Here is a 9706-nt window from a genome sequence, read left to right as displayed (position 1 = left end):
ACGAAAGGGGGATGACATTATAAATTTATCCTGTGTACTTGGAAGGGGTACGTCCCCATGTGAACTACGGTTTTGATTATTACTGGTGAAAGTGTCAGAGGGTTTACACGGGTCTTAGACCTGGGATCCTGTGTACATGGAGGAGGGCTTAGCCCAGGGGAGTTTTACTCCGCAATGTCTCTCTATTCAATAATGGTAGACCGGTATAATTGTAAAGTGAGGCATCGCATGCTGAAATGACAGGTTGTGCACGTCTATTTAATAATTATTTGACCGTATTCATGGGACCCATTTTATACTTGTGCAACCAGAAAGAAGTAAAATATTAAAATGGAGGTAAGTAGGGCCGGTGGAGGTGACCGGAGTCATACTCAGCCTGTGGTTGGCTGATTCCGTTACTTTCATTCTTTTTCAGGTACAAGTGTCGGGGAAGGACAAGTGTGAGTAATTTCAGATAGAATCAATGATCTAATATGATGAAAATATGTAATAGAGTTGTTAGTTTATAACTTTAACAGTGTATTTATCTTTATTTTTGTATAAGCCTTGTATTTTCCGGATGGGAAATACGGCGGTGACGCCTTTGTAATTCCGCTGTTGTCTATAATTAATAAAAAGAGCCATTTTGAGCTGTCTGTCTGCTTTTCGGAGGCGTTACATATCGCCTCTTCAAGATTATTGGTGCGTCAGTTGAACTCTTAATTTCGCAGTTCTGCTCTCTTTCTCTCCCTCTCCCTCTTATCCTTCATAAATTTTTCTTGTATTCTTCGATTTCAGTTGTAAAAAAAAACGTAGGTGAGTTTTCTTAGCCATATTTTTCAGATTCAATAAGTTTTTTATTTTTTATCAAAACAATTCTGATTTTTTTCATATTTAACGAATTTTAACAATTAATTTTTTTTCTAACCATTAATTTGAAATCTCGGAAATTTCTGGAAACTTACTTTATTTTCAAGTTTTTAATTTTTTTCTTTCAGTTTCAGTAATTTTAACGAATAAATATAATTTTTTAAAATTTATTTTTCTATTAAATGATGAAAACTCTAATTTCCTCATTTCTATCTCATTTCATTCACATTATTTCACTAAGGTTTGAATAAATATGGTATTTAAAGTTTTCTTATTATGTCTTACTGATTTGATTATAAAGAAAAATTAAGTTGTTTCTGATTTGTATTTATTAATCCCGTTAATTAATGAGTTTATCTTAATAAGATCAAGTCTAAATTATATTTTTTAAATTTTTTTTTTACTAATTTGTGTTTTTTAATATATATGTATTTAAGTGACTTATATTTTCGATTTTTCGAATTTTTTTCTCAAAGTACTATGAACTCAGTTGTGCACTCTTGAAAAAGAGAAAAAAAAAATGTAAAACAAAATGAAGTATAGGAGAGAGAGTAATTAAATAGTTACAATGATCATGAAAGTCCTTACTAAAAAATGTTTTCAATTCCATCAGCTAATGGGAAGTCAAGAAAAAACCTAGCTTTTATACTAGGTAGATGGCAAAATCGTCTACATACTTAGAGCTACGCGATGACCATCTTTATACAAAGTAATACGAGTAGAATTAGACCTGTCAAACGGGTCGGGCGGGTCGGGTCCCGGGTCGGGTCATACGGGTCGGGTCAGAATACGGGTCGGGTCAAATACGGGTCGGGTCAGATACGGGTCGGGTCATACGGGTCACGGGTCGGGTTAGGGTCAGAATACGGGTCAAGAAATAATTTTTAACGCCTTTTTTAAACGATTTTTTTAATTTTAAAAATATATTTTTAAAAATTAAAATATGTTTAAAATTATTATTTTAGTCATATTCATCATATACAATAATTACATTGATATAATTATTAAAATAAAGATTTTTTAATAATTATTTTATTATTAAATATTATAAAAGTTATATAAAATTGACTTTGTAGTTGAATTTTTAATTTTAAGTAATAAAAAAATAATTTTTTAACTATATTTTCAAATATAATATATAAATAATAATATTTTTAATAAAATTTATGATTTTCCCTTGACCCAACGGGTCGACCCGTTCGGGTCGGGTCTCGACCCTAAAATATCGGGTCATTTCGGGTTCGGGTCAAACGGGTCGCGGGTCGAAAAAAACGGGTTTGTAACCCTAAGAAAACGGGTCGGGTCGGGTCGGGTTTTCGGGTCGGGTCGAGTTTTGACAGGTCTAAGTAGAATGTAATTATTGTGAACAAATGTCGTTTTGTAATGCTTTGTTCTACTGTTCTTTACCATTTTCTCGAGTTAGACAACTTTACCCCTATGCTTTATTGCTCTCTATTTTGCTGAGCATTATATATCGACGGTCCCATTTCATTTTCCTGAATATAATGCGTCTGATAGGACAAAGGGAGGTTTCCGGGATGGATCTCTCTTTTATGAGAAAATGATTCTTGTACAACTGAATAATGAATTCTTGTATGGTAAATGAAGCATAAAATGAAGTTGTTATTGACATATACGAAGTAGCATACTCATTGACTCCACCACGCCCCTCCGAAAATAATACGTTTGTTGGTCATAGTGTCACTAGGCCCCGTTCTTTAGAAATGAAACGGATCTAATCTGAACTGAATTGAACTTATAGAATCTGAACTAAACTTATAAGATTTGAACCGAACTGAACTTATAGGATCTGAATTGAAGTAACACGATCCGAATTTAAATTAACTATTATTATTATTATTATTATTATTGTTATTGTTATTGTTATTGTTATTGTTATTGTTATCATCATGTTCATGTTCATGTTTATGTTTATGTTTATTTTTATTTTTTTGGAGAGATAAGAAACTTTTGAAAAGTCGACAAATTTGGATCGACATCAAGCTAACCATCGTGAGGGAAATACTCAAAAAGATATTTGTAAAAATTAAATCTCAGCCATCTATTTCCTCTTATTTAATGGCCGAGATTTGTGATCACAAACTCTTCCTAAGAGCCAAACTCATGAGATCCGATCTCTTAGATATCTATCTATATCCATACTCTTTAAAAAGGCCAAACCCAAGTTACTGTAGCCAGAACAGTATTTTTTCCCATTTCTCCCTATTTTACCCCTGGTTAGTATTTTACGGGTTTTGTTGCTGCTTTCCTTTGTTTGCCTGTCTTTCTCCTTCTCGCTTTGTCGCTCCTCTCCCACTCTACCTATCTTCTCTTTCGCTTCTTTCTTCTTTCATATAATCTTATATATCTAATCTAATAATTCCAACATAGATTGTTTCACCACTGTTTTCGTCTTGCTGCTGTTTCTGCTCCTGCTTCTTTTACATCGATTTGGGTGCTTTCTTTTTCATTGATGGGTCACATTACAGGTCTGTCTCTTCCTATTTTCCATCTGGTTTCATGTATTTGTGCCATTTAGTTAATTGTTTTGGTCTTATGTTCTGCATTTAATTGGTCTTTGCAGTTTACTTATCAAATCGATGGCGATGACGAATTGAATCCAGCTTATACGAACACGTAGGAGTAAGTTGCCTGTTCATTCCTGTGATTTTCTTCATATTTTTACTATTGAGGTCGATTATTGATTGTGCATTAAATTAAGTAATTTAGGATTTAGTTTTCTGGGTTTAAATTGCTTGCATGCAATAATTTGTTTTCGAATTGTGCCATTTTTGTTTTTTTGGAATTGCAGTAGTAAATTAGGGCTTCTTTCAGGTTTAAATTGATTAGATTATTTGCCTTTCTTACCATCCCGTACATTCTCCTTTCATTTTTGCCTTTCCGAGTGCACCATTCCTCTCTCTCATCATCCCAAAGTATTGTTCCAGTATTGATGGTGAAAAGGATCCAGTCATCTCAGTCAATGACCTAACTCTTTCATTTTCTTCTTCTTTGTTTTTGAAAGTGTTTTTCTCTCAGGTACCGGTGGTTTTAAAAGTATTTGGGCGGTGTTCATCGTCGTTCACCGTTTGGAATCAACTTACCGAAACTGATATAGTGCGAAGAGAAACGAGATATCATTGAACGTTTTAGAAGGGCTTGGTTGGGAACTACAAGCTGCTCTTAGTATTCCGTAATGGTAGGTATTGGCCAGTTCATCCCGTTCACGTGTCTTAAAACCATGTTTTTATTATAATAAGCCTCAATAGTGGGACATGTGCATTGTTATTCTCTTATTGTTCTTTAGTAATATAGTTTAGCTCTGTATCGCCCTACAAGAATGCACTAAAATGCAACAGATTTTTTTTATATATCTTGATTGATGAATATGCAGAAGCAATAAGTGATAATGGTGAGCGGAGATTTGGTGTAAGCTGATAAAGATGGCAGAGATATAGTGAGAGATGAAAGATTCGGTGAGCCTTTCTTACTATTTTACATATACTTGCTTAATAGATCTCGGTAAGTGAGTGTTTTATCTCGCCTTATGGACTGTCTTGTTATTGAGTGCGATTGTCGGAAGTGAGGCGTAAAAGAGTTCTTGTGGTGATAGTAATTTAGGGAGGGATTAGGAGTAATGTCTTTTGGAGTTTTGGTTCAATAATGTTTTAAAGTTGGCTAATGGGTAGCATTATTAAGTTTAGCTGATAATGTTTGGTGTAATAAGTATCCAACATATATTTTAATGAGTGCTTTATTTTGCTACAAGTTTTTTCCGAAGGATTAAGTGACACATTTTTTTTGTATTTTTTTAGCTACACATGGCTCAATAAGCACCTGGCCGTGCATCTTTTAGCTCAATTGTTTAATGCTTTTGTGTAGGGGGATTCACGTCTGACTATTTTAGGCCGTGGTGAGCCATAAATTTAAGCACGTCGAGGCATTTCGAGACTCGTTGTCATTTAATATGGGGTCTTTAAACTAAAATAATTCTCGTTTAGCAGTCATCATTTGTCGAAAAACCCCTGGGGTATCAAGACCCCAGCAACCCACATGTGCATATACCACTTATTTTTAGACATTTAAGGGTATGTAGATATTGATTGTTGCTGACAGAAGAGGTTCCTTGAGCAATCAGAAAGTAGTTTCTTACCGTCTTTTTCGGTTGCTTTCCCCAGTTTGACGTACAAAAAGGAGATACAAGCCAATTTTTTCTCTTTAAGTATGTAATATAGCCTATCAGTGTGTAGCTCGGTTTTTTAAGTTTATCGGTGTGTTGCTCGATTTTTTAGAAGTTCTTATAATGAACAGGTTGGCCAGAATATAGCCATTTGCCTTGCTCGACGATACAAGAATTTGGAGAGCTTGGATCTCTCATGGTGTCAGTCTTACGGATGATGCACTGGGACTGATTTTAGACAGCTGCATTTCTGAGTTTGCTTAAAACCCTTGATTGCACATAGGTATGTAACTCCATCAGTTAGCTTTTCTCTGAAGGGAAGTTGAGGCTGGTTCAATGGAATACAAATTGTTTTCCCCTGTTAGCTTGCTCTCTAACCTTTTAAGCATTTAAACTGTCTAATGTGATATGGGGATATCCAAGATATTTGATAAGCTACTAACATGCAAGCTCATAGCGCTTGTTTAGAATGTAATATTATGGTTGTTGTTGGATTTTGTTGTTTAGATAACTCATTATGAGTTATGACAAACTATTGGAGTAAATTAAAGATCAAGGCGATAAAGACCGGATTAAATCACTTAGCCTGTTAGCCATGAAGGGGTCACTATTCTTGTTTACATTGTTGAAACGTCTATAGTAGAAGCTTCATCGAAGAATCTCATTGAACATGTAAAAGATATGATATGTTGTTTTGTACTAATTCCGAGTAAGTTATGGTTTATTAGATATTATTTGGCATATAGTAGACAATTGAATAAATGAAGGTTGAAATTCTGGAAGTTCGTTAAAAATTGGGGGTAAATAATGAGAGTTTATGATGTTTCATGGTTAGAAAGACATGGAGTGATGCTCACAACATTGTTCATGTTGCAGGGTAAGGATGAATGGGTGAATGTAGGGTTTCAGTCTCCTTAACTTTGTTCAGATGACTGGGGTTGTATTTTTTTCGCCCTCAAAGAGTAATTATTATTTCTTGTTGCTCATGTGTTCTCCTATGTCGGTTTTCATTTTTTACTAGATTTCTATCATATCAGATACTTACTCGATGTGTTAATTCTTTTGTGTGAGAATATAGGAGCACATTAGATGAAAATGAAAGTTGCACATTAGTTCATTTTTGTTCTTCAAATAAGCTAGAGTCCTTTATTTTAGTTTCAGTTAAAAAGAACTACACCTAAAGAGATGAAGTCCATGAAGGCAAAGTCAAGTGTTATCTATTACCATTCCCATGTTGACCAATTAACCATGATAGAACTCGAGCATTCCATGAATGTCGTGACTCGTGACACTAAAAAATTATACTCGCAAGTCCAACAGAATAATTATAAAACGTGAAGTATAAGTAATTGGTGCGATCACTAGCATGCTCGAATAATAGTGAATGGGCATTCTATACGAGATTTCTTGGTAATAGCCTTAATTTAATCGGCATGTAGTAGGAAAACATACCCATTTATTTTCTTAAGTCCCAATTTTTTAACCAGTTATTAAACATGGGAAGTTATGTGAATTGTTTTCACTATTTCAGTAAGGCCGCTGAAAGACGGCAAACTGTGGAAGCGAATAAATAGGAAGAAGATGAGTGAATGATTAATCCTTGAATGTGCACATACCGAAGATTCTACATCTTATATTAATAGGACTCCTAATCCTAATTGGAATACATGTCCCTCTATTTCTATTACCTCCAATTCAATTTGTTAACCAAACAAATGAGATTGTTCCCCTTCACATTCCTGCATCCAAACAAAGGGGTGTCTTTTTAATCTGTGTATATGTGCAGTGCCATTTCGTAGGTAATGGCTCCTAAACAACAAACAATGGTCTTTCTTAGTGTCTTGAACAAGAGTCGTGTTCTCACTATGAAGGAACTTGCTCCAAGATCATCTGAAGACAAGGCGTAAATTTATGTTAATATAAAGCACTTTCATACTAGTGACTAACAAAACCCTGGTCTAAATTTTGTTCGATGATAGCTGGAACATAGCTTGATGTCAAGTTTATCGGACTCCATTCATTTAAATATCCACTACCTATTTTTTTTACCATTCAAACCAATTCACTCATGAGCATCTTTTGGTTAACATTGGACGCCAACATCGAGTTTGACTCTCTATCCACTCTAATAAAACAAGTGACTGCAATTAAAAATGTTTGTCTAAACTGCTTGTTTCCATCCACTTAAACAATTATGTTTATCTTGCAATTGAATTTGTTTGTCTATTTCGTTCCTACACTTCATTAATGGAGGTTGTTTTGTTCAGTCGACGAGATATGTCCTTGAATAGTTCCACTTACAGTGAAGAGTGAAGACCTGCATTATGAACATGATTAATTTTCTCAAATGATTAATAGTATTTAAATCCTTTTATTTGTTATTTTGTACTTCTGCTCTCATTTGGTAGATAGGTATCATAAGTTTGGTTAAAGTGGGTATTTGCCTAATATTTGTGGGTTGTTTTTCATTTAATTGGCGAACATTGAATTGTTGATAGACTTTGAGAGGTCGCATTTGTAACTCGATAATCTTACTCGTATATTTTCTTGTGCAGACTGCTGAGCCTTCTGTTGTCGAAGAATTGCGGAATAAGAGAAACTGTACAGATGAAGCCATCTTAGTGAAAGTCTGATGTTCAAGCACATGAATGTCTCGGTAACTTGGTCTGTTTAGAAATCGCAGCAGCTATATTGTTGTATTTATCTACTTCAACTTTGTTTCCATTCGAAGATGTGTCTGGACAAACAGTTTTTACCATGTTCTCATGTTATTTTCTCGTTATAAGGCATTGCGAATTTACCCTGGGCAGTCTTTGACAACTAATGTTGTCACTATTCCGTTATGTTTTATTTTTTCAACGGATCTGAAATAAAAAGATAATAGGTTTTAGTCAGCACCCTCAGTCTAATGTGTAAACTTATGAATTTAAACATAGAAATCACATGAAACTTGAAAGTTTGGGATACTTGTTTTTATACTGCCTGAATTCGCTACTGTCCCACCTTAACACCTCAACTACAGCCATTACTTACTTAATCGTACATCAACTACTACTTCTACTACTAATACTACTACTACTACTACTACTACTACTACTACTACTACTACTACTACTACTACTACATATGGCTTTGCGAAGCTTCAGTATTTAGATTTGAAAAATTATTACTACTTATTAATCATATGGCCTTGCGAAGTTTCGGTATTTAGATTTGAAAAATTTCTTTTAATGTGAAATGTGTTTGTTTCTAGCTTGGCTATTGCCATTTTCTTAGTCAAATTTATGTTTTTGCTTATTTTTATTTCCAGGGCAGGGTGTATATCAAGTTGCTAAGTGAAATGACATCAAGGCTGTTGTAAAGGTACTCGGTAAGGAAAGCTATATTGACTTAGAAAGCTTGTATTCCACTATACCTCCCACTTTAGTATCTTATTTTTTTCTTAATAAAAAAACTCGAAAAATGTTTAATCCAAATCATATAAGAACAGTTCACAGTTCTTATCTACAATACTTGTTGATGAGAATTGGAAATGAGGTGTAGTCATGTTGGAATTTCTAATTTTCTGTGCATCCCATACTTAACTATCAAGTTTTTAATTTTATAGTGTAGCACCAAGCTCCTCTCGAATCCAAGAACACGAAGTATTGCTAAATTACGTACCCAAAACTCATACTAACCTACAGAATTGTTAATCACTTTTGGGAGAAGATGAGGAGAGGGAGGGAGAGTAGGAGTGGAGGAGGAGGAGGAGGAGGAGGAGGAGGAAGAGAGGTAGGGGTACGGGAGGGGTCATAGGAAGAGAAATGGGAGGATGAGGTGTAGGGTGCAGAGCAAGGGAAGAGGAGTAGGAGGAGAAAAGGGAAGTGGAGGGAACTTACGTTTGGGGTTTTTTGAATGAGATTACAGTTAAGGAAGACGAAAGTCATTAAAAATTCACGCTATAGATCATAACATCTCAGATTATTATTTAGCTTGGAGCGACCGTAGACCATTAGCTTTGTTTTTGACGATTTTAAGTTCTTTAAAGTGCATTTTCGCACCACATTTTTATTGACAAGTTTTCTAGATTAATTACGTTGAAATTTACAGGGATCTCACATGATTTCACCGTGGTCATTTGATTACAGGCGTTTTTCACTACTATTCGTGTTGGCATTTTCAAGATCTACATATTCACGATGAGGCAATACTATGTTTTTAATTTGTTATTTTTCTTCTTTAAATGGTCGAACGTGTTGATGAAGGTGATTTAAGGCTGTACTGCTTGTCGTTGTTCAGAGATCATATCCTTTGCTTGATTACTTCTGCCTCCTCTTCTTAGATATTACGATTGGTAGCTTATCTTCAATATGATTATCTAATAGACTGTTATTTTTTTATGCTTGGTTATATCAAGTTCGTTCCCTTGTTCAGTCTTGCCTTGAACAAAGTGTTGTTTTGAACTGGCTCTCTTTACATTTACCAATACCTTTTCATTAAAGAAATAGCTCCCTCAGTAACCAAAGACACCAACAAGAGCAATTTTACCTGCATTACGATGCACAATGCTTTCCAAGTCTTCTTGTTCGCAAACTAATTTGTTTAAGATGTTTCACATACATCTTTACTAACCACCAACTGTAATTTTTTCTTCTTTCCCCATAGCGACTTGCTCGAACTTCGTATTATGTCCTG

At 34.7% G+C, this 9706-nt stretch overlaps 1 long non-coding RNA gene across 2 annotated transcripts; it reads left to right on the top strand.

The window, feature by feature from the left end:
* Window positions 1–3123: 3123 nt before the first annotated feature.
* LOC141642268 (uncharacterized) lies at window positions 3124–9333 on the top strand. Of its 2 annotated transcripts, XR_012543226.1 has the most exons (9): window positions 3124–3338; window positions 3434–3492; window positions 3889–4048; window positions 4244–4325; window positions 5161–5312; window positions 6561–6614; window positions 7585–7685; window positions 8340–8399; window positions 9160–9333. It is a non-coding gene; the product is annotated as an uncharacterized LOC141642268 (long non-coding RNA). The 2 variants fall into 2 exon arrangements; XR_012543227.1 differs by lacking the exons at window positions 6561–6614; window positions 8340–8399; window positions 9160–9333 and having other exon boundaries at window positions 3875–4048; window positions 7585–7826.
* Window positions 9334–9706: the final 373 nt, after the last annotated feature.

Source organism: Silene latifolia, chromosome 2, assembly GCF_048544455.1.
Source record: "Silene latifolia isolate original U9 population chromosome 2, ASM4854445v1, whole genome shotgun sequence".
Classification (NCBI taxonomy): Eukaryota; Viridiplantae; Streptophyta; class Magnoliopsida; order Caryophyllales; family Caryophyllaceae; genus Silene; species Silene latifolia.
Note: the sequence above shows the minus strand (reverse complement) of the source record. Positions and strands in the feature narration are given on the sequence as shown.